Source organism: Ovis aries, chromosome 4 (genome assembly GCF_016772045.2).
Source record: "Ovis aries strain OAR_USU_Benz2616 breed Rambouillet chromosome 4, ARS-UI_Ramb_v3.0, whole genome shotgun sequence".
Lineage (NCBI taxonomy): Eukaryota > Metazoa > Chordata > Mammalia > Artiodactyla > Bovidae > Ovis > Ovis aries.
The window spans coordinates 47,586,616-47,611,333 of record NC_056057.1 but is presented as its reverse complement, the minus strand read 5'-3'; the positions used below and the strand labels follow the sequence as shown (position 1 = coordinate 47,611,333).

The 24,718-nt window shown below is 41.7% G+C and overlaps 2 protein-coding genes across 9 annotated transcripts in view; one reads left to right on the top strand and one right to left on the bottom strand.

The window, feature by feature from the left end:
- LOC114114509 (uncharacterized) overlaps nucleotides 1-15,723 on the top strand; it is a 109,763-nt gene extending 94,040 nt beyond the window's left edge. For 4 of the 7 annotated variants that reach the window (XR_009600390.1, XR_009600363.1, XR_009600398.1 and 1 more), the window contains 2 exons: nucleotides 38-155; nucleotides 13,119-15,723. The gene's annotated coding sequence lies outside the window, so the exon portion shown is untranslated. Of the gene's footprint in view, nucleotides 1-37; nucleotides 7,223-13,118 lie in introns of those variants that run through there. The other 3 variants (XR_009600375.1, XR_009600394.1, XR_009600367.1) reach the window with 3 other exon arrangements.
- LHFPL3 (LHFPL tetraspan subfamily member 3) overlaps nucleotides 1-24,718 on the bottom strand; it is a 601,760-nt gene that overhangs the window by 8,722 nt on the left and 568,320 nt on the right. The gene's annotated exons all lie outside the window — the stretch shown is intronic.

The window sequence follows — 24,718 nt, the reverse complement described above, 5'->3', positions numbered from 1 at the left end:
TGAAGCCTGGAAATTTGCATTTTTAACTATCTCCCAGGTGATGCTGCTGCTGCTGCTGCTGCCGCTGGTCCCACATTCTTGGAAGCAAGGACCTGGACTGAGCTCCCTGAGGAGAGACCGTGTCCAGCTCATCTTTATACTCCCAGCTCAATGAGGTGCTTGGTTTACAATAAGTGTTCAAAAATTGTGTTTTGAGTGAATGGATGAAACCAACCAGTCACATAAATCTATGAAAAACCCAGCAAAGCAAAGCTTGGGAGACTGGTGGAGGCACTCAGTGACCTGAAACTTCAATGAAGACTCTGGGGGGCTTTCTATTCCTTCTACTTCCATTAAAGAGCTGGGCAGAGGAAGCCAAGGTTAGGGAGAGGGGTTCTCCCATCCTGAGCCTACAGACAGAGATTTTATCTCTTGGTTGTAACAATAACTTAAAAAATATATACATACAGAGGTATCTAGAAAATGCAAAATGTACAACTTGAGACAGGCCTAGTACATTTTCTCTCGTCCTTTCTTCCCTTCGCCTACATTTTAGCCTTTATATTCTCTGCCTTTCTTGCTCTTTTTCTTCCTCTCTGTCTCTTTCTAATGTCATTTCCATCTGACATACTGATTTGAACACAGGAGTTAGAGGATAATTGCAGAGGATAGTTCTTCTGGCTACTCATGTAGATCTTCTTTGCTGAGAAGGGGCAGAAAATGGCCTAAGGATAAGGTCCTGGTGACTGTGCACTATTCTTGTGTTCAATGGACAATTCACCACTGACATCAGGCACAACACTATCCCATGTGACCTTTTCTAGAAAGTAAATAATTCATGAGCAGGAATTTCTATTGTTAACTCAATAACATCTCTTTTCTTTCTCCCCTTGTCTCCATTAAGAAATACTATAGAGGAGGGATGAGGGAGGGGGGTTCAGGATGGGAAACACGTGTATACCTGTGGCGGATTCATGTTGATGTATGGCAAAACCAATACAATATTGTAAAGTAATAATTAACCTCTGATTAAAATAAATAAATTTATATTAAAAAAATAAACATGTCCTTAAGCCAAAAAAAAAAAAAAAGAAATACTATAGAATTTGTTCCCATAGTGGCTGTAGTAGTTTGCATTCCCACCAACAATATAAGAGGGTTCCCTTTTCTTTACATCCTCTCCAGCATTTATTGCTTGTAGACTTTTGGATAGCAGCCATTCTGACTGGCGTGAGATGGTACCTTATTGTGGTTTTGATTTGCATTTCTCTGATAATGAGTAATGTTGAGCATCTTTTCATGTGTTTGTTAGCCATCTGTATGTCTTCTTTGGAGAAGTGTCTGTTTAGTTCTTTGGCCCATTTTTTGATTGGGCCGTTTATTTAAAAAACTGGAAATAGAACTGCCATATGATCCAGCAATCCCACTGCTGGGCATACACACCGAGGAAGCCAGAACTGAAAGAGACACGTGTACCCCAGTGTTCATTGCGGCACTGTTTACAATAGCCAGGACATGGAAGCAACCTAGATGTCCATTGGCAGATGAATGGATAAGAAAGCTGTGGTACATATACACAATGGGACATTACTCAGCTATTAAAGAGGATGCGTTTGAATCAGTTCTAATGAGGTGAATGAAACTGGAGCCTATTATATACAGTGAAGTAAGTCAGAAAGAAAAGCACCAAATACAGTATATTAACGCATATATACGGAATTTAGAAAGAAGGTAACAATGACCCTATATACGAGACAGCAAAAGAGACACAGATATAAAGAACAGACTTTTGGACTCTGTGGGAGAAGGTGAGGGTGGGATGATCTGAGAGAATAGCATTGAAACCTGTATATTCCCATATATGAAATAGATCTTCAGTCCAGGTTCAATGCATGAGACAGCGTGCTCAGGGCTGGTGCACTGGGATGACCCTGAGGGAAGGGATGGGGAGGGAGGTGGAGGGAAAGTCAAGATGGGGAACACATGTAAACCCATGGCTGATTCATGTCAATGTAAGGCAAAACCCACTACAATATTGTAAAGTAATTAGCCTCCAATTAAATAAATTTAAAAAAGAGAAATACTATAGAATCTATTAAAAGCAACAGGTACAATTCCTTGGAAGGCTTCCCCAGGCACACCGAGAATAGAATGAAGGTGCTTACTTATTAATCCTAACAAAATTCACTGTCCAGTTTTAACAAGAAGCCATTCCATACTTTATAGGGGTTGAAAGGCTTTTAATAATGAGTTCAAAAGACACGCTTGTCGGAGGGGCAGAGTGTAACACCCTCATTCTTAGTGCATTTCATAAGAACTCACAGGGTGTCAACCTTACTATGCCATCCCTGCTTTGGTGACTTCCATAGAAGTCATTTACTTCCACTTTAGTGACTTCCATAGAAGTACATATACTTCTGTGCATAGAAATTACAAATTTGTTCATAATTGTTTTGCTTTTCCCTTTCATAAACTAGCTTATAACTAACAATTCACTCTGTGGTCATGACAATCATTTAAATATTCATTTCTGCCTGTGACAGTGAATATTCAGCCTCCCACATCTTCCTCTAAGCTGCTTCTCCTTCCCGCTCAGGAAAGATGACCAAGAATAATGTGTCATTTCCTCCTTCCTTGCTTCTGTCCATGTCTGTCTTGCCCTGGGTGCGTTTTCCCTCTGCCTCACAGGTGTTCTCTTTTCCAAATGCTACGTTGAGATATAAGTTCCCTGATTTTCTTGAAGGCATATAGCTGTTTGGTTAAATATGTTTTCTCTGTCTCTGAATACTAATCTCTCCTGGGTGGGTAACCCTCTAGAAGTTCTTTAATATCTCTGAGTTTCATTTGAAAGCTGGGAGGAACCCCTTCCCAAGGCTGTCCTGATGACTGATAGAGATGATGCTTATAAGGTGCTTAAGACTGAGTGGACAAATGTGGCCGATAGGAAGAACTCAGTAAATGTTGCCAGGTTGCTTTTGTTGAAGGGGTGAGGTAGCTTAAAAAATGTCTGAATACGAAACAGACACACACTTCAGTGCTGTGTCTCTACTATCATGATTTCCCAAGTGAGCACGTGTGTATGTGTACCTGTATCTGAGGTTCTTGGTCTTGGAAAGAGTGGTCAGAGTGACTCTCTGAAGTGGCAGCCAACCCCAGAGGAGGTGCTAGCAGCTTCCAGAATGAAAGGCAGGGCCACTTTCCCTGGCCAGGCACACCAGATCTGCTTTTCTTTGTAACTTGTTTGGACTCTCAGGCTGTTGACAGTTGTCACTAGGAAAATCCAGCCCCAACACAGAATGCCCCAGTCCACTCAACCAGAACCACAATCTCCTGTTTCTAAGCATATCTCCAAGGTTTCAGTTCTATGAAAACTTTCCACAGTTGTCCCATTCAGCTTTGTTTATATACAAAATGACTTTGTGGGAGAACATCCATTTTTTAGGAAATATTTTTTTGCAAAAGTCAGTATTTGCAGTAGAGGCTGTGGACTCTCTGCCTTTTGCCCTTGGGTGTTGCCATTTCACTGTCCACTGGGCCAGTGTCCCACTGCCTACTGGGCCAGTGTCCCACTGTCTGCCCCAGCATCTCTCTGCCTGAGGACTTTCTCTGGACATAAGAACCCTCTCTGCTTATGCACAGGGCAGACGAGAACCACCAGGGAATTAAGTCTCCTCTTCCTAGCAGTCCTCAGTCGATGACTGATGGAAATTGAGGTATGCATACCACCTCCCTTGTCCATGGTCTCCCAGCCTTCTCACATGGGACTGAGCTCCAATTACCCAAGAAGTGACTTGTGGCTGCCCTCCCTTTCATGTCTTCCCTTCTCATGTCCCATCAGTGTTTTCTGGGATTGCTTCCCCAACAGACTATTTACACTTGATTCCTAGTTTCAGGGACCGCCTATGGGAGAATCTGAACTAAGACTGTAATTTTTTTAAGTTTATTTTTTTAATGGGAGGAAAGTTGCTTTACAATGCTATGATGGTCTCTGCAGTACGACAATGCAAATCAGCCATAATTATACATGTATCACCTCTCTCTTGAGCCTGCCTACTCTCCATCCATCCTAGTCCTTTAGATCATCACGGAGCGCCTGGCTGGGCCCCTGTGTTGTACAGCGACTTCTCACCAGCTACCTGTTTTGCACACGATAGTGTCTGTGTGTCTACACTACCTTCTCCACTCGTCTCACTCTCTCCTTCCCACACTATGTCCACAAGTCTCTGTAACTGTGTCGCCACATTAGAAAGTCATCTCCCCTTCACTCCAGCTCTTTCCTACAAAGGATTCACTTTGGCCTTTTTGCTCTGCTTTGTGGAGCTGATGCTGATATGCCCCTAGTGGAAGCAGATACCTATCTTTGTGGGGAAGTTTATGGGTAATGGCTGCCAGCAAAACAAGCTTGGGCATGAAAAGAGAAAATGCTAAGGATTTCTTTAAGGCATAGGAAGACAGGCAAAAAACAAATTATCCATCAAAAGTTATATGTCAAGATTAGTAAGCTCTTTTGTGACGCTTCATCTCGCTTCCCTTCCCTTGACCCCTGAGACCCAGGGAGGCCTGAAAGAGTTTTAATGTGATTTCTAGAATGTGCTTAACTTTCAGAGAGGGAACAGCTTAGCCCCTGGGAGAATTCCATTGATACAATTTTGCAATAGAAAAGCTTCCTATTGCCTAATCTTATTAGATCTGTTTTATGGACAGTAAGTGGGTAAAAGCTGAGTTTGAGACTTGGTAACTGTGAATACACAATTTTTGAGTGCTTAGAACTGTGGAATAAAGGAGAGATTTTCTGTGTGTGCAGAGAGGAGGTACAGAACTCCAGAAATGACCATTTACTAAAACAGAAAGGAGCATGCTATATCCAAGTAGCTACCATAAAATAACACAAGGGAGGGGAAAAGAGAGGAACCAGTTACTTCAATCTTTCTCCAACTCTCCTAATAAATAAGACCTTCAATATAACCTTAGAACCATTTGTTAGTAGCCATCCTTACTTATATCTGTACTTTTGCTTAGTTTTACATCATTCACTCAACAAATACTAAACTGAGCATGTGCAATGCATCAGGCCCAGTTGTAGGCACCGAGGACACAGTGGTGGACAGAAGAGAGTAAGTCCTAGCTCCCACAGGCCTTGCCCTTGAATGTGGTAGACAAAAAAACAAATAAACATACATTGTAATATATCAGATCATTTTAGGTGCTAGGAAGAAAAAGAAATCAGAGTAAGAAAAGAGTTGCTATTCGGAAGTAGGTCATCAGGGAGGGCCTCTCTGCATGAAGCGAGGGGACAAGATAGGTGGGGTCTCCACCTTCTGGGTGGAACCATCGGCAAAGACAGAGGCAGGAGGAAGAGCAGGGGAGCCAGGCTATCTGGGGACAGGAGATGGGTCAGCCATGTGGATGGAGCAAACCTTGTGACAGGGAAGTCACTGGAGGGTAGGGAGGTAATGAGAACTATGTTTTAAAAACTTCAACTATGGCTATTTGTAGCAACTAGACTGTTAGGGTAAGAGTGGAAGCAAGAAGGGCAGTTAGGAAACAATGAAGTAGCCTGGGTGAGCAGAAGTGCTGGCTTGGACCAGGCTGGTAGAGGTGGAGGTGGTGACAGGCAGATTTAAGATGCACTCTTAAGGCAGACTTGGTGATAGGCTGCATGAAGTGTGTGTTGGGGGAGGGGAGGAGACTGACCAATGGATGAAGAAGTTTCTGATCCAACCCATTTGGGTGAATGTTATGCTATTTCCTGGAATGGGGGAACACTGGGGGAGAAACATTATTTGAGGAAAATCAGAAATTTAGTTTTCTATGTGTTAAAGTTTGAGCCAATTATAAGACATCTAGGTGGAGGCCACCCAAGACAGACGGGTCATGGAGGAGAGTTCTGACAAAACGTGCTCCACTGGAGAAGGGAATGGCAAACCACTTCAGGATTCTTGCCTTGAGAACCCCATGAATAGTATGAAGAGACAAAAAGATATGACACTGAAAGATGAACTTCCCAGGTCAGTAGGTGCCCAACATGCTACTGGACGAGAGTGGAGAAATAGCTCCAGAAGGAATGAAGGCTGAGCCAAAATGAAAACAACACCCAATAGTCGCTAAGACTGGTGATGGAAGTAAAGTCCGATGCTGTGCATAAAAATATTGCAGAGGAACCTGGAATGTTGTTAGGTCCATGAATCAAGGTAAATTGGAAGTGGTCAAACAGGAGATGGCAAGAGTGAAAATCGATATTTTAGGAATCTGTAAACTAAAATGGACCAGAATGGGCAAATTTAATTCAGATGAAGATTATATCTACTAGTATGGGCAAGAATTCCTCAAAAGAAATGGAGTAGCCCTCATAGTCAACAAAAGAGTCCGAAATGCAGACTTGGGTGCAATCTCAAAAATGACAGAATGATCTCTGTTCGTTTCCAAGGCAAACCATTCAATATTATAGTAATCCAAGTCTATGCCTCAACCACTAATGCTGAAGAAGCTGAAGTTGAATGTTTCTATGAAGATCTACATGACATTCTAGAGCTAACACCATGTTCTTCTTATCATGGGACACTGGAATATAAAAGTAGGAAGTCAAGAGATACCTGGAGTAATAGGCAAGTTTGGCCTTGGAGTACAAAAATGAAGCAGGGCAAAGGCTAACAGTTTTTCCAAGAGAATGCACTGGTCATAGCAAACACTCAGCAGTGGCCACAGGACTGGAAGAGGTTAGTTTTCATTCTAATTCCAAAGAAAGGCAATGCCAAAGAATGTTCAAACTACCACACAATTGCACTCATTTCACATGCTAGCAAAGTAATGCTCAAAATTATCCAACAGCATAAGAGATGACTCCACACATGGACATCACCAGATGGTCAATACCAAAATCAGATTGATTATATTTTTTGCAGCCAAAGATGGAGAAGCTCTACACAGTCAGCAAAAACAAGACCAGGAGCTGACTGTGGCTCAGATCATAAACTCCTTATTGCCAAATTCAGACTTAAGTTGCAGAAAGCAGGGCAAACCACTAGACCATTCAGGTATGTCATAAATCAAATCACTTATAATTATACAGTAGAAGTGAGAAATAGATTCAAGGGATTAGACCTGATAGACAGAGTGCCTGAAGAACTATGGATGGAGGTTCATATCTCTGTATAGCAGGCAGTGATCAAAACCATCCCCAAGAAAAAGAAATGCAAAAAGGCAAAATGGTTGCCTGAGGAGGCCCTACAAATAGTTGAGAAAAGAAGGGAAGTGAAAGGCAAAGGACCAAAGGAAAGATATACCCATCTGAATGCACAGTTCTAAAGAACAGCAAGGAGAGATAAGAAAGCCTTCCTAAGTGGTCAATGCAAAGAAATAGAGGTAATCAACAGAATGGGAAAGACTAGAGATCTCTTCAAGAAAATTAGCGATAGCAAGGGAACATTTCATGCAAAGACTGGTACAGTTAAGGACAGAAATGGTATGGAGCTAACAGAAACAGAAGATATTAAGAGGTGGCAAGAATACACAGAAGAACTAAACAAATGACACCGTAATAACCCAGATAACCATGATGGTGTGATCCCTCACCTAGAGCCAGACATCCTGGAATGTGAAGTCAAGTGGGCCTTAGGAATCACCACTATGAACAAAGTTAGTGGAGGTGATGGAATTCTAGTTGAGCTATTTCAAATCCTAAAAGATGATGCTCTTAACATGCCAGCAAATTTGGAAAACTCAGCAGTGGCCGCAGGACTGGAAAAGGTTAGTTTTCATTCCAGTCCCAAAGAAAGGCAATGCCAAAGAATGTTCAAACTACCACACAATTGCACTCATTTCACATGCTAGCAAAGTAATGCTCAAAATTCTCCAAGCTAGGCTTCAATAGTACGTGAACTGAGAACTTCCAGATATTCAAGTTGGATTTTTAAAAAAAATTTTTACTTTATTTTACTTTACAATACTGTATTGGTTTTGCCATACATTGACATGAATCCACCATGGGTGTATACAAGCTCCCAATCCTAAATCCCCCTCCCACCCCATATCATCACTCTGGATCATCCCCATGCACCAGCCCCAAGCATCCTGTATCCTGTATCGAACATAGACTGGCACTTCATTTCTTACATGATAGTATACAAGTTTCAATGCCATTCTCCCAAATCATCCCACCCTCTCCCTCTCCCTCAGAGTCCAAAAGTCTGTTCTATACATCTGTGTCTCTTTTGCTGTCTCGCATACAGGGTCATCATTACCATCTTTCTATATTCCGTAATATGTGTCAGCATACTATATTGGTGTTTTTCTTTCTGGCTTACTTCACTCTGTATAATTGGCTCCAGGTTCATCCATCTCATTAGAACTGATTCAAATGTATTCTTTTTAATGGCTGAGTAATACTCCATTGTGTATATGTACCACAGCTTTCTTATCTATTCATCTGCTGATGGACATCTAGGTTGTTTCCATGTCCTGGCTATTATAAACAGTGCTGCAGTGAACATTGGAGTACATGTGTCTCTTTCAATTCTGGTTTCCTCGGTGTGTATGCCCAGCAGTGGGATTGCTGGGTCATAAGGCATCAAGCTGGATTTAGAAAAGGCAAAGGATCCAGAGATCAAATTGCCAGCATCTGTTGGATCATAGAAAAGGCAGAAAAAATTCCAGAAATACATCTACTTATGCTTCATTGACTACACTAAAGCCTTTGACTGTGTAGATCACAACAAACTGTGGAAAATTCTTAAAGAGATGGGAATACTAGGCGACTGTACCTGCCTCCTGAGAAACCTGTATGCAGGTCAAGAAGCAACAGTTAGAACTGGACATGGAACAACAGACTGGTTCCAAATTGGGAAAGGAGTACGTCAAGGCTGTATATTGTCACATGCTTATTTAACTTATATGCAGAGTACATCATGAGAAACACTGGGCTGGATGAAGCACAAACTGGAATCAAGATTGCCGATAGAAATATCAATCACCTCAGATATGCAGATGACACCAGCCTTATGGCAGAAAGCAAAGAGGAACTAAAGAGCCTCTTGATGATGGTGAAAGAGGAGAATGAAAAAGCTGGCTTAAAACTCAACATTCAAAAACTAAGATCTTGTCATCTGGTCCCATCACTTCATGGCAAATAGATGGGGAAACAATGGAAACAGTGACAGACTTTATTTTCTTGGGCTCCAAAAATCACTGCAGATGGTGATTGCAGCCGTGAAATTAAAAGATGTTTGCTCCTTGAAAGAAAAGCTATGACCAAACTAAACAGTGTATTAAAAAACAGAGACATTACTTTGCTGACAAAGGTTCATATAGTCAAAGCTATGGTTTTTCCAGTAGTCATGTATGGATGTGAGAATTGGATCACAAAGAAGGCTGAGTGTCAAAGAATTGATGCTTTTGAACTATGGTGTTGGAGAAGACTCTTGAGAGTCCCGTGGGCTGCAGAGAGATCCAAACAGTCAATCCTAAAGGAAATCAATCCTGAATATTCATTGAAAGGACTGGTTATGAAGCTGAAGCTCCAATACTTTGGCCACCTGATGCAAAGAGCTGACTCATTAGAAAAGACCCTGACGCTGGGAAAGATTGAGGTCAGGAAGAAAAGGGGACAACAGAGGATGAGATGGTTGGATGGCATCATTGACTCAATGGACACAAGTTTGAGCAAGCTCTGGGAGTTGGTGAAGGACAGGGAACCTGGTGTGCTGCGCTCTGTGGGGTCCCAAAGAGTCGGACACGACTGAGTGACTGAACAACAATTACAGGGGGAGGCATAGAGGAGGCAGTTAGACACAAGGGTCTGGACAGCAAGGGGAGAGGTTGGGATTAGAGATAGGTATTTAGGAAACACCAGTTGTGTGGATGGTATTTAAAATCATGAGCTAGGAAGAGTTCACTTAGGGGCTGTAAGAGAGAAGGGGGGAACACCCAATAATTGGAGGCTGGGTCATAGCCACCTAGAGGGAGAAGAAATGGTCTGGGAGCAACAAAGAACAAGGGGCTATTACTCCGTAGCAGCTTTATATTAGGCTGGGCAATTGGGCAGTTTCGTATTAAAAAAATAAACTGAGTAGCAAATAAAATAGAAGCCTCAGTTGCGATGTCTCTGGGATAGAGTATAACGGATTGCAGCTGGGACCTTCTGTACTTGGATGAGCTTGAAGCACACATGCTGTTGGGGTGGGGATATTTGGGAGGGTGGTTCCTCCTGTCCACCCCTCTCCCAACTCCTCTCCTAACCTTCCATCTCCCACTCTTCCTCCTTTGCCTTCTTCTCTTCCTTCTCTTTTCCCTCCACTCCACTAGTCAGTGAGCCTGGGGTTCCAGGACATAAGAAAGCTTCCCCTGAGGTATGGGTCACTGGCAAGGTCATTTTACTTTAAACGTCCATCCCAGACGTTTCACTAATTGGGAATTCATTAAGATTTGTAAAACGCCAGAATGCCAATTCTGAAAGGGGAGTTTATCTGTTCTTCGCAGTTCAGTGTGAATTACTTTAATCAGATAATCAGTTAACAGCTGGTTGAGATCAATGGGTACTATATTCTCTGTTTAAAAAAATCTCACTAGGAGTAGAGCAGAGTCTCAAGTTTTATTATGCGTAAGATTGACTTTGGAAGCTCATTAAAATGCAGAGTCCTAGATTCCATCCCCAGAAATCCCCACTTCCTGGATCCAGATGATTCTGATGCAAGCGGCTTTTGAACCACATGGGGAAACACTGGGTAGAGAGGATTGAACAGAATTTTGGGAATCACTGTATTTCTGTGGAGAATGTCCTTGGCAGATTGTCAGAAGGAAGACTTTTGAAGCAGGTCTCGGGATCTCTGAAGGAGAGAGGAAGGGGGAAGAGATCCTAGAATGGAAGGGAATGAAAAAAAGCTAATGCCTTCTCTGTGACCTTGTTGGCATCGGAACCCCCTAGCGGCTTCCAGGGTGTACTATGGAACTGAGAATTTACGACGCACAAAGCACGGGATTAAGTATTAAGCACTTTCCAGACACTGACTCATTTAATTCTTATCACTTGCCTCTGTCTGAGGTACTTTATAATCCTTGTTTGTGGATTAAAGAGGCCACAAGGGTGCCAAGCGCCAGAGCACGTTTGAAATTGACTGTAAATCCATGCGCATACCCACCCGGTTGCTTTGCCGAAAGGTACATACTGGGCACGGAATCTCAAAGGGGAGGCTGTGATGATCACCCCGCTGCTCAGGAGTGTCAGACGCCGTCCTTCGGAATGGCCTTGCTTTGGTGCCTCCTGGTGGCTGCTAACCTGTAGTGCTGAGAAGTGCTGATGGAAAGAACCATCACTGAATTGAGCCCCGGCTTCTTAAAACACAGCGCCTTTCACCTGGTCAAACATGCAAGCCCTTGACTTCCTGTATCTATGCATTTCCAGGGAACTCGCGTTACAGTTACGTCCCTCATCTTCTGCCTCAGTGACACATGACATGCTAATTTCCAAATTACAAGCCACAGCCTTTTAACCTGATCATACGGCGGCACACACCTTCCCTCCAACCATTTGGGCTCAGCTGCTGTTGCTGCTGCTAATTCAGTCGTGTCTGACTCTGTGCGACCCCATAGACGGCAGCCCACCAGGCTCCTCTGTCCATGGGATTTTCCAGGCAAGAGTACTGGGCTCAGAGGACCAGCTAAATTTTCATTAATCGGTGAGGAAAAGCACTCTTGCTTCTCTACTCTACTAGGCCTGCTTCTATTTTTAACAGCCTGTCTTCCAAAACACTAGTGAGCTAAAAATAGACTTACTTACAATACAGTTCATCATGTACTCAGATGCCAGGAGGAACTAGTTTATGCTTCATCCAAGATGAAACACTTTAAAGAAGCACATTATTTCATGTAACTATTTATTAATATCATTCTTAAAGAGTCCTCTGACAAGAACCCTTTGCAGTAGACCTTGGAAATGAGAGAACTTGAGGCAGAAAGTTGTGAAAAGAGATTTCTGAAGAACTATTTGGTAATAGTTTTGGCCAAGGTTCCAAAATGCTTTGAGAGCTTTCTTCCTTAACTTCAAACACTGTTGGTCTCTTAGATTTAAACTTAACTCTAGATCTCTGCTTCTACGTGATCTAGACAAATTGGATCATCCTGTAAAATTAGGGTTGCTAGATTTAGCAAATAAAAATAGAGGATGCTTACATGTCAGATAAACATTGAACTTTTTTTTTTTTACTGTAAGTATGTCCCCAATATTGCATGGATGGCCTAGGACTTTTCTAGTTTTACCACTGACCGTTATGTTTGGGAATGCCTTCAGTCCCAGGCAAATGAGAACAGTTAGGTACCCTAAATAAAATATAAACCATACACTCCTCTTGAGGATTTTACCACTCACTGAGAAGTCTTGTGGAAGAGAAACTATTTTCTTGGTAATAGCTTTACTAAGATATAACTTACATACCATAAGACACCACTTAAAGAATATAATTCATTGATTTGTGATATATTCATAGAGTTGCACAACCAGCACTACTAACTAATTGTAGAATATTTTCATCACCACAAAAACATCATACCTCTGCTTTCTCCCCTCCCTCTGGTCTTTGGAAACACTCATTTATTTACCTTCTGTCTCTCTGGATTTGCCTATTCAGGGCATTTCCTATAAAAGAAATCATGGAACACACGACTATCTTTTGTGACTGGATTCTTTCACTTAGCAAAATGTTTTGAAGGTTCATCCATGTTGTAGCATAATTCAGGACTCCATTCCTTCTTATTGCCAAATAGTATACCACTGTATGAACATGCCACATTTTGTGTTTTCATTCTTCAGCTGAATAGTATTTGTTTCTAACTTATGGTTATTATGAGTAACGCTGCTCTAAACATTCTTGTACAAGTTACTGGGTGATGTAGGTTTTCATTTCTGTTAGGTACATATAACTAGGAGTGGAATTCCTGGGTTATATAGGAACTGTGTAATTTTCTGAGGAATTTCCAAACTGTTTCTAGTGTACACACCACTTTACATTCCCATCAGCAATGTATGTGGTTTTCAATTTCTCTAAATCTTTGTTAACACTCTATTTGATCACATGCATGCTAGTGGGTGGGAAATGGTATCTTTCTGTGGTTTTGATTCATGTCACCCTGCTTATTTAACTTACACACAGAGTACATCATAAGAAACGCTGGGCTGGAAGAAACACAAGCTGGAATCAAGATTGCCGGGAGAAATACCAATAACCTCAGATATGCACATGAAACCACCCTTATGGCAGAAAGTGAAGAGGAACTAAAAAGCCTCTTGATGAAAGTAAAAGAGGAGAGTGAAAAAGTTGGCTTAAAGCTCAACATTCAGAAAACGAAGATCACGGCAGCTGGTCCCATCACTTCATGGGAAATAGATGGGGAAACAGTGGAAACAGTGTCAGACTTTATTTTTGGGGGCTCCAAAATCACTGCAGATGGTGACTGCAGCCATGAAATTAAAAGACGCTTTATTCCTTGGAAGAAAAGTTATGACCAACCTAGATAGCATATTCAAAAGCAGAGACATTACTTTGCCAACCAAGGTCTGTCTAGTCAAGGCTATGGTTTTTCCAGTGGTCATGTATGGATGTGAGAGTTGGACTGCAAAGAAAGCTGAGTGCCGAAGAATGGATGCTTTTGAACTGTGGTGTTGGAGAAGACTCCTGAGAGTCCCTTGGACTGCAAGGAAATCCAACCAGTCCATTCTAAAGGAGATCAGCCCTGGTGTTCTTTGGAAGGACTGATGCTAAAGCTGAAACTCCAGTACTTTGGCCACCTCATGCGAAGCGTTGACTCATTGGAAAAGACTCTGATGCTGGGAGGGATTGGGGGCAGGAGGAGAAAGGGACGACAGAGGATGAGATGGCTGGATAGCATCACCGACTCGATGGATGTGAGTTTGAGTGAACTCCGGGAGATGGTGATGGACAGGGAGGCCTGGCGTGCTGCGATTCATGGGGTTGCAAAGAGTTGGACACGACTGAGTGACTGAACTGAATGACTAAAGATGCTGAGTATCTTTTCATGTGCTTATTGGCCGTCTATATATTTTATGTATATCATTTGGAGAAATTCTGAAATCCTTTGCTCAGTTTTTAAACTGGGTTACCTGATCTTCTTTGGTTGAGATTTAAGATTAATAAAGGAAATTAAAGATGACTGAAATAAATGGAAAGATACCCAATGCTATTGGAAGAATTCATATTGTTAAAATAGCCATACTATCCAAAGCAATCTACAGATTTAATGTGATCCCTATCAAACTACCCATGACATTTTTCACAGAACTAGAACAAATAATCCTAAAGTTTATACAGAAACATAAAAGACCCAGACTTGCCAAACCAATCCTGAGGAGAAAGAACAAAGCAGGAAGCACAACCCTTCCAGACTTCAGACAGTACTGCAAAGCTACCCTAAACAAAACAGTGTGGTATTGGCACAAAACCAAATATACCGATCAATGGAACAGAACAGAGTCCAGAAATAAACCTGCACACCTATGGTCAATTAATATTTGACAAGGGAGGCAATAGTATAAAATGGGAAAAAGACAGTCTCTGGGAAAAAGACAGTCTCTTCAACAAGTAGTGCTGGAGAAGTTGGACAGTTGCATGTAAATTAATAAAGTTAGAACACACCTTCATACCATGCACAAAAATAAACCCAAAATGGCTTAAAGACTTATACAAGACTCCATAAAACTCCTAGAAGAGAACGTAAGCAAACATTCTCTGATACTATCAAACCGATATTTTCTTAGGTCTTCCAAGGCAATAGCCATAAAAACAAAAATAAACAAATGAGACCTAATCAAACTTATAAGCTTTTGCACAGCAAAGAAAACTATAAACAAAATGAAAAGACAACCTACAGAATGGGAGAAAATATTTGCAAACGATGTGACTGACAAGGGCTTAATTTCCAAAATATATAAACAGCTCACACAGTTCAACAATAAAAAAAAACAAAAACAGTCTACAAATAACAAATGCTGAAGAAGGTGTGGAGAAAAGGAAACCCTTCTACTCTCTCGGTAGGAATGTAAGTTGGTACAACCATTATGGAGAACAGTATGCAGGTTCCTTAAAAAAACAAAAATAGAACTACCATATGACCCAGCAATTCCACTACTGAGCATATACCCAGAGAAAACCATAATTCAAAAAGATATAGGCACCTCAATATTGCAGCACTATTTACAATAGTCAGGACATGGAAGCAATCTAAATGTCCATCAACAGAGGAATGTATAAAATAAGATGTACATATATATACAATGGAATATTAACCATAAAAAGAACAAAATGATGCCATTTGCAGCAATATGGATGGATCCAGAGATTGTTACTTTAAGTGAAGTAAGTCAAACACAGAAAGACAAATATCATATAATATTGCTTATATGTGGAATCTAAAAAAGGGGTACCAATGAACTTATTTATAAAACAGAAGTAGAGTCACGAATGTAGAAAATAAACTTATGGTTACCAGGGGATGGGGAGGGGGAGTAAACTGGGATATTGGAACTGACATACATACATTACTACAAAACAGATAACTGATAAGAGCCTACTGTATTGCATAGGGAACTCTGCTTAGTACTCTGTAATGGCCTACATGGGGAAAGAATCCAAAATAAAAGAGTGGATATATGCATATATGTAACTGATTCATTTTGCTATACACCCAAAACTAATGCAACATTGTAAATCAACTATATTCCAATAAAATTTTAAAAACAGATTATTCATATGTGAAAAAAATACTAAATGTATTAGTACTGTAGTAAAAAAAAAAGATACATGCACCCTTATGTTCACAGCAGCTCTAATCACAATAACCAAGTGATGGAGACAATCTAAATGTACTAGATGAATGGATAAAGATGGTGTGGTGTATATACACAATAGAGTAATACTCAGCCATAAACAAGAATGAAACAATGCCATTAGCAGCAACATGCAGGCAACTGGAGATTATCACACTAAGTGAAGTAAGTCAGAAAGAGAAGACAAATACCAAATGATGCCACTTTTATGTGGAATCTAAAATATTACACAAATGAACCTGTCTATGAGATGGGAATACCAGACCACCTGACCTGCCTCTTGAGAAATCTGTATGCAGATCAGGAAGCAACAGTTAGAACTGGACATGGAACAACAGACTGGTTTCAAATTGGGAAAGAAGTACGTCAAGGCTGTATATTGTCACCCTGCTTATTTAACTTATATGCAGAGTACATCATGAGAAATGCTGGGCTGGAAGAAACACAAGCCGGAATCAAGATTGCCAGGAGAAATATCAATAACCTTAGATACGCAGATGATACTGCCCTTATGGCAGAAAGCGAAGAAGAACTAAAGAGCCTCTTGATGAAAGTGAAAGAGGAGAGTGAAAAAGTTGGCTTCAAGCTCAACATTCATGGCATCTGGTCCCATCACTTCATGGCAAATAGATGGGGAAACAATGGAAACAGTGACAGACTTTATTTTTTTGGGCTCCAAAATCACTGCAGATGGTGACTGCCGGTATGAAATTAAAAGATGCTTACTCCTTGGAAGAAAAGTTACAACCAACCTAGACAGCCTATTAAAAAGCAGAGACATTACTTTGCCAACAAAGGTCCATCTAATCAAGACTATGGTTTTTCCAGTAGGCATGTATGGATGTGAGAGTTGGACTATAAAGAAATCTGAGCGCTGAAGGACTGATGCTTTTCAACTGTGTCACTGGAGTAGACTCTTGAGAGTCCCTTGGACAGCAAGGAGATCTTACCAGTCCATCCTAAAGGAAATCAGTCCTGAGTATTCATTGGAAGGACTGATGCTGAAGCTGAAAGTCCAATTCTTTGGCCACCAGATGCGAAGAACTGACTCATTTGAAAAGACCCTGATGTTGGGAAAGATTGAAGGTGAGAGAAGGGGATGACAGGGGATGTGATGTCGGATGGCATCAGCAACTCATTGGTTATGACTTTGAGTAAACTCCGGGAGTTGGTGATCCACAGGCAGGCCTGGTGTGCTGCGGTCTGTGGGGTCGTAAAGAGTTGGACATGACTGAGTGACTGAACTGAACTAAACTCATGAAACAGAAACTGACTCACAGAACAGACTTGTGGTTGCCAAGGGGAAGGGGAGGGATGGACTGGGAGTTTAGGATTAGTAGATTACATATATAATGGATGGACAAGAAAATCCTACTGTATAGCCCAGGGAACTATATTCAATGTCCTGGGGTAAACTGTAATTTAGGAAAAGAATATAAAAAGGAATATATATATATATATATATATATATATATGTATATCTGAGTCAGTCTGCTGTAGATCAGAAATTAACACATTATAAATCAATTGTACTTCAATAAGAAATAGTGGGAAAAAAAAGAATTAACATATTTTGGATACAAGTCCGTAGGTACTTGTATGTACTTATCAGGTATATAATTTCCAAATACTTTCCCTCTACTTGTGGTTTGTCTGAGAAATCTCTTTTTCACCTAGTGTTCCCCAAATGGAACAGTGGAATTCTTTAGTCCAACCATCTTTCAAACATTGAGTTTACACTGTGCCAGGCAGTGTGGTTCCCAGGATGAAAAGGAGCTGCCAGGAGGAGCTCACAGTCTTGCCTGTCGGGGGTGGGTGAGAAACATGCAAGGAAATGATTTTGGGCAAGACTGGGGTGGGGAAAGCTTTAGAAATATAGATATTCAGCTATCTCTAGTATTTGGTGCAATTCAGAACACACAGAAATGATTGATAAATATTGAAATAAAGATTAAATCAGTAGCTATCTATAAACTGGGGATCGTCTTGCCTTTTTCCTGGGTGTTGAGTTGTGATGTTTTTATTTGCCACATAATTGAAAGAATTCTAAACGGCTTGTAACAAGCAACATTATCACCATTAAACATCCCTAAGACTTTGGTCTTGGTTACAATGAAGACATGCTATCTGGGAGCTATTATCAGCTGGGTAACAGATTTAATGACCTGCCAGAACACAGGAGTAGTAAATTTCGAAAGACTCAGGCCAGGAAGCACAGAGCCCACATCGATCCACAGATCTGGTGAGTTGGAGGGAGGGTGGCAGGAGTGTGAGGATGGGCAAAGGGTGTACTGACAAGGTGGGATGGGCCACCAAAGATACATTCTGAGTGCACAGTTGTGCCCCAGGCCTGCCCTGTTATGGGGAATGAGCATTTCACCTTATAAGTTGAAAGGATAATTCACATAAAAGTATTCTCTGCAAGAAGGATCAAACTGCAAAGTTTGAACGTCATGAGATGAGGGGCAATGAACAAGTGTGAATTCACATGTATGTGTTATGATTCTGAGGGCCTCCTGAAAACCAGCTCATTTGAACATAAGAAAGAATTACTTTAATGTAAACAGGCTCCCTTTTAGGCACTAAAACACTGTCAGCAGAAAGACACTCTTGAAAAATCTCTCCCATCTTTTTTTTTTTTTAATTTTTTATTTTTACTTTATTTTACTTTACCCATCTCTTTTTATATATGTCAAATATTAATTAAAGCAAATAAATTAGGTTGCAGTTATGTGTAACCATGAACTGTAGTATTAAGAGGAAATGCTCTTCAGCACAGCTAATTGGCATCAACTGTGATTTGTCCAAATTAATTTAATATCCAGAGTAAGGTTAATATTTTGAACATTCTAATAATAAAAAGAATTAGAGAAATGAGATTAGAGCAGCTGCCAGCTATAGATGACATTTCTTGGGAGTTCTATCACATTTCTGGGGTTACCTTCTGCTCACCCCAACATCAGTGGTCTCATCAATGAGAGAAGACCCCACGGACCGGTTTCAATTAGGGATCTCCGAGCTTACAAAAGGACTCACTTCCCTCCTCTGCCACCTCCCCCATGAAAAACCTGTCAGACTTTTTTTGTGATATTCTGAGAAGACCAAGACTATCTCTGTAAAATGAACACAGTTAAAAGTCTTGCCAAGGGCCATGTCTCCCATTCTGAGATCTCCCACTCTATGAAGGCAGTTTGCTCTAAATCCTTGAATCCTTGGAAATATGCAGAAGAATAAATAAAATGTGTGTGTGTGTATGTGAATGAATGAGCACAATCATATACTGTTAAAAATCAGAATGAAAAAATCAACAAACTGGTTTTAGGTTTTTCTTTTCCTTAATAGGATCATCTGCTGCTGTTTTTCTTTGAAAATAATCTTAGCAACAACATGTTTACTTGACACATGATCCTTTTGGGAAGATGAGCTGAAGACTAAATAAACCTGACAGAAATATTCATGTACACACGTATGAACACACACACTCTCCTATTTTCTCTTCGTTTGCAAAGTTTAAAGCAGCCCAGTGCTTCCACCTGTGCTGGCTATAAAAAGGACACCCTTATCAAGCATTTGGGTGGCCGGGGGGCCTCAGCCAGTGAGGCTGACTCTCAGTCCACGGCCATTACTTGCTCCCACCCCACGCTGAACTAGAGAATTGGGCCTCTCAGGACTGGGTACATCCACACTGCCCATACAGTGCCTCCTGGCCTCACTCATTGGTGAGAAGACGATTTCCCAGTTGAGATCCTTTCCTCCTCTTTGCAGGGTTTTTGAAGACACATCTTTTACACAGGAAGGTGTGGGAATGGCCAAGTCCTCCAGACACCCAGGTTCTAAGTTCCAGTTTAGATACATCTCAAGTTGGCCATCCAGGAGGAAGTCAGAGTCCTTAAGTAAACTACCCTGAGGTTCTTTCCTCGATACACAAACTGGGCCATTAGTCTTGGGTGAAGTTCCTGCTGTCCCAGGCCCCCTGCTCTAGGACTGGTAGAATTTTCTGCTTGGGCTTTTCCACCTAGCTGAAATTTCATAAAGTCACTTCTTGGACCTGGTACAGTGCCTACAATGACATTAGCATTTAGCATTTGCCATTTATTTTGCCTCTGTCATGAGTGAGGCAGGCTCTGTGCTCAGAGCCTTCATACATTTTCACCTTATCCCTTGCCCCATGAGACATGTATCAATATTCCCATTTCACCGGCGTGCAAGCAGGCATACAGAAGGGGAGCAGCTTAACTGTGGTCACTGGGTTGGCCAGTGGCCCCCCTAGGATTTGCACACTGTCTGTGTGATCACTAAACACCACGCTGTTAGCTATTAGTGGTTGTAGCATCAAAAAATATTTGTTGACTGAGTGAAGGGGAAGAACTAACAGTTTTACACTGCTAATTTTATGCCAGGCAATGATCTGGGCACTTTATGAACATGCACACCTGAACAATTCCAAGAGGCAAGTATTAACATCCCCGTTTTACAGATGGACAAGGGAGGCGTGGAAAGGAACCTGTCCAAGGTCCTACTGCTAGGGTGGTGGGCTTGGGATGTTATCGTGGGTGGTTTGACTGGTCCAGAGTCTGTGATCCTGAACATGACACATATTCCCACTCCTGAACGAGCATCAGCACATCCAAAAAGTGGCCGTGAGGCTTTTACTCTGATGGTGTAAGGGAGAGTTATTCTGGATGAGGAAACTATTCTTGGACGCTATCCTGGCCCTTGTAGGCCTGCTCAGCCATTTCCCCTGCTGAGTTCCAGGAGCATCTGGTACTTAATGGCTTTCTTGTCTATTGCTCCTTGGCATTTAGTATCTGATTTGGTACATTTTAAGTGAATAATCAGCTAAATGCAATCTCCTCCACACATTTCTTGACTGTGCAAGAAATTAGCTAAGAGGGGAAAAGGGAAATTGAGAAATACTTTTAGAGATGAGAAGGACAAAAGGTGACAGGAAAGATAAAGATGAGACTGTGAGAAAAAGAACAGTAGGACCTAAATTAAAAATAACACTAAGTTAAAAGATGGAGTTTCGGTTTTCCTCTCAGAAAAACACATGTGTCTGCATCAGGGAGGAGACCTGCTCAGCAAAACATGAGAAACTTCCTCTCTAGGGCTGCCTGTGTACTATGAACGAGTGATCCCAGTTTTATGAAGTTCATTCCCCCAGAGATGAAGTGCAATGAGGAGCATGGCCAAAGGAAGAGGAAATGGGCTTCCTAATCAGAGAAAACTGGGTTCAAATCCTGATCCAGCCAGTGACTCACAGTTTGAGCTTGAGCCAGTAACCTGATGTCTCTGGGCCTGTGTTATCACCTCTCCAATAAGGATAATAAATCTCACCTATCCCATAGGGTTAGGTTAGAACTAAATGATGACAATTGAAAGAAAGTGCCTGGCATGCAGTACTTATTCAGTAAAAATGTCATCTGCCTGTTTCACTGCACCCTGACATTCTGACTACAAGCTGCCCCAAGGCAGCTCAGGGTTTCGGCCACACAGACCTCAACTGAAGAGGAGCTGGTATAAGAGCAAAGATCCTGCAAACACAGTGCTTGCATTTTATTTATTTATTTTTAAAATACAAACTTATTTATTTTAATTGGAGGTTAATTACTTTACAATATTGTATTGATTTTGCCATACATCAACATGAATCCGCCACGGGTATACACGTATTCCCCATCCTGAAGCCCCGTTTCACCTCCCTCCCTGTACCATCCCTCTGGGTCATCCCAGTGCACCAGCCCCAAGCATCCAGTATCATGCATTGAACCTGGACTGGCGATTCATTTCATATATGATATTATACATGTTTCAATGCCATTCTCCCAAATCATCCCACCCGCTCCCTCTCCCAGAGTCCAAAAGACTGTTCTATACATCTGTGGCTCTTTTGGTGTCTCGCAAACAGGGTTATCATTATCATCTTTCTAAATTCCACATGTATGCGTCAGTACACTGTATTGGTGTTTCTCTTTCTGGCTTGCTTCACTCTGGACAACCTTTGATGTCACTGAAGCAAATGCAGAGGTGGCCACGGTGCTGCTCTATTTGTAACTGGTTAGTGACCACGCCTTTCGGCAGATGTGCTTTGAAAATGGAGGCAGAGGAGTCAATTTTGTTTGGCCAGAATGGAATTCAACACACACATAAAAATAAATCGAAATGTTTCCAACTAGAAGATCAACCTTCTACTCATCATTTGCATTATTCACTTTATAGGATTTTTGAGAGGAAGACAGAGAAGTTAAATAGAGGTCAAGGAAAACGAGGAAAATATGATCTGGAATCAATAACGCAAAGCCATTTCTATTCTTATTTCTTTTCAGGGCAGATTAGGGGCTCCAATTAGAGAAACCCATTAAGCCAAATATGAAGGGCAATTAAAGCATTATGCAGCTCTGCATAAATGGGCTTTGCTGTCCACCTCTGAGACAGTGAAGGTTGTTTGCAGACTCTCAGATGCTGTACAGCATCTTCCCACATGTGCTATCCTGGGATTGGGCTTCTAAACAGCTGGGCTCCTCTCCTAGCTCTGACACTGGCAGCTGCTCACGTGTGTGTGTGTGTGTGTGTGTGTGTGTGAGAGAGAGAGAGAGAGAGAGAGAGAGAGAGAGAGAGACAGAGACAGGGACAGAGAGAGGGTTTACCTCTGACCCTCTCTGGATGAGTGTTCTCTGGCTATACCTACTTCCAGGTTGACCACGGGGAGGTATGGTTAAAGTGACTTGAAAAGCTGGGCCTGGGGTGCTGCAGGTTCAGATCCATGATCAGCTTTGAGCTTTGCAGGAGGAGGCAGTCAGATCTGGGACCCACTTAGGGACCGGGAACCTAGGGCAAGATTGGCAGCTCATACACAGAAAGGTAGACCTGCCCTTCTGCAAATAACTGAGGCCAGAACATCAAACCTTCTGTTGGCTGGAGGGGAATGGCAGTGTGATCCTGTGCCTGAGGTCAGAGAAAGCTGGGTTCCAATGCAGCCTTATCAGTGTGTAATGAGAACTGTGCTTACTGATGCCAAGAAGCTCAGAATCAAATCTGACACTCAGCTGCAGCAACTAGAGTAACTTTTATGATTAGCATATTTGAATTGGTTCCATTCCTTGGTTCTGAGTTTTCTCTTTTAATAATATACGCATCTTTTATTGTATATATATCCTTTATTATAAGTAATATATAGACATATATACACATACACTTTATTATAAGTGGAGTCAGAGCCTTTTTTGGAGATGTAATTTTCTGCCCAATAGAAGTGGCTGGGTGATGATAACGTTTAAGATTCATTGAACTTCCCTGGTGGTCCAGTGGTTAAAGAATCTGCCTGCCAATGCAGGGGACATGGGTTCTATCCCTGCTCTGAGAAGATCCCACATGCCTTGCAGCAACTAAGCCCATGCATCACAACTACTGAGCCCATGCTCTAGGGCCTGCAAACCGCAACTACTGAGCTGGTGAGCCACAACTACTGACGCCCGAGTGCCTAGAGCCTGTGCTCAACAAGAGAAGCCACTGGAATGAGAAGCCCAAGCATTGCAATGAAGAGAAACCCCCACTTCCCGCAGCGAGAAAGCCTTAGAGCAGCAATGAGGATACAGCACAGACAAAAATACATAAATTTTAAAGCAAGATTCATTAATGAACTCAAAGAGTCCATCCTCAAATAATCTTTTTTAGCATCCATCTCTTTGGGATATTTCACAAGCCTAATAAATCTGGGGTATAGCCTTAGAACCTCTGTGGTCTTTGAAGTTGTTTAATTTCAAGTCTCAGTATAAAAGCCACTGCCCCATTTACTGAATAAAGTGCTACAGGAATCAAATAAAATAATGAATTCCTTTGAATTGAGGCTTTTTTAAGAAGTACAAGAATGGTTCAGCCATTCTCAATGTACAAATCATTGTTGCTTGATGAGGAAAATGCAACTGGGAGGAGTGAGGACGATCAAAGTGTATTACACACTTCGCTTGATATTTTCTAGTGGCTCCTCTGGATCCCTTCTCCACCCAGCCCTACATCCTAGGAGGCTGATCCCCTTCGATTGCGTTAATCCACCTGTTTTGCCCTCTTAGCTGCAGCCAACAGGAAACACTGGCAGGAGGCCGGAAGAGAGAGCAGTTAGGGGATTTTTTTCTCGTAAGAGCCACAGGTTTGTGGTAGCATCCTTCTCCTGGGAAAAGCCCTCTCCTGCAGCCAGCCACCAAAGCTCGTCTCTCCAGCTTTCTGTAACCACTCCCTACGTAACGGCTCCCTCTGCTGGTGACCTGGGGACGCCTCACCACCACTCTGTGTTCTTTAGTCCTCCCCACATCTTTGTAAATAGTTGCTTCAGTCAACTCTTAATTACTCTGATGGCGGGCGTCTGTTTCCTTTTGGAATCTGGTTGTGTCCCCTCAGAGGCAGAGCCATCATAAAACCTCCTTAGGGCAGACATCCTTGCTCATTTCATAGATGAGAAAAAGACACGGTTAAATAAATTTCCCAAGGTCCTGTAACTGTAACCTATACAGTTAGGTATCAAACCTTTGTCTTACGTCCTTTATACCCATCTCTTGTTCTCTTCTATGGGCCAAGTGTTTTCTTTTTTGACACTTTCTTAGGACCTATAGAATGATGCTCAATGACAGCTTGTGGTGAAGGCATCTTGTCCTTTACCTTAAAGGGAGGACTTCCAGAGTTTCACAGTTAAGAATGACGTTTGCCATTGATTGATTTGTAGTGGGTACCCCATACACAGGGCCACAACAAAGTTGTCCTGTATTCCAAGTTTTCCAAACTTTAAACTTTCCTTAGATCGCTGAATACTTTCTTTTTCTGTGACTACAAGAATGAATGTTGGCTTTTCAACTTTAATGTGCTATATGGTGAGTTTAGTTCTGGGCAGGTGAAGATCATCAAAGATCTTGGTGATGG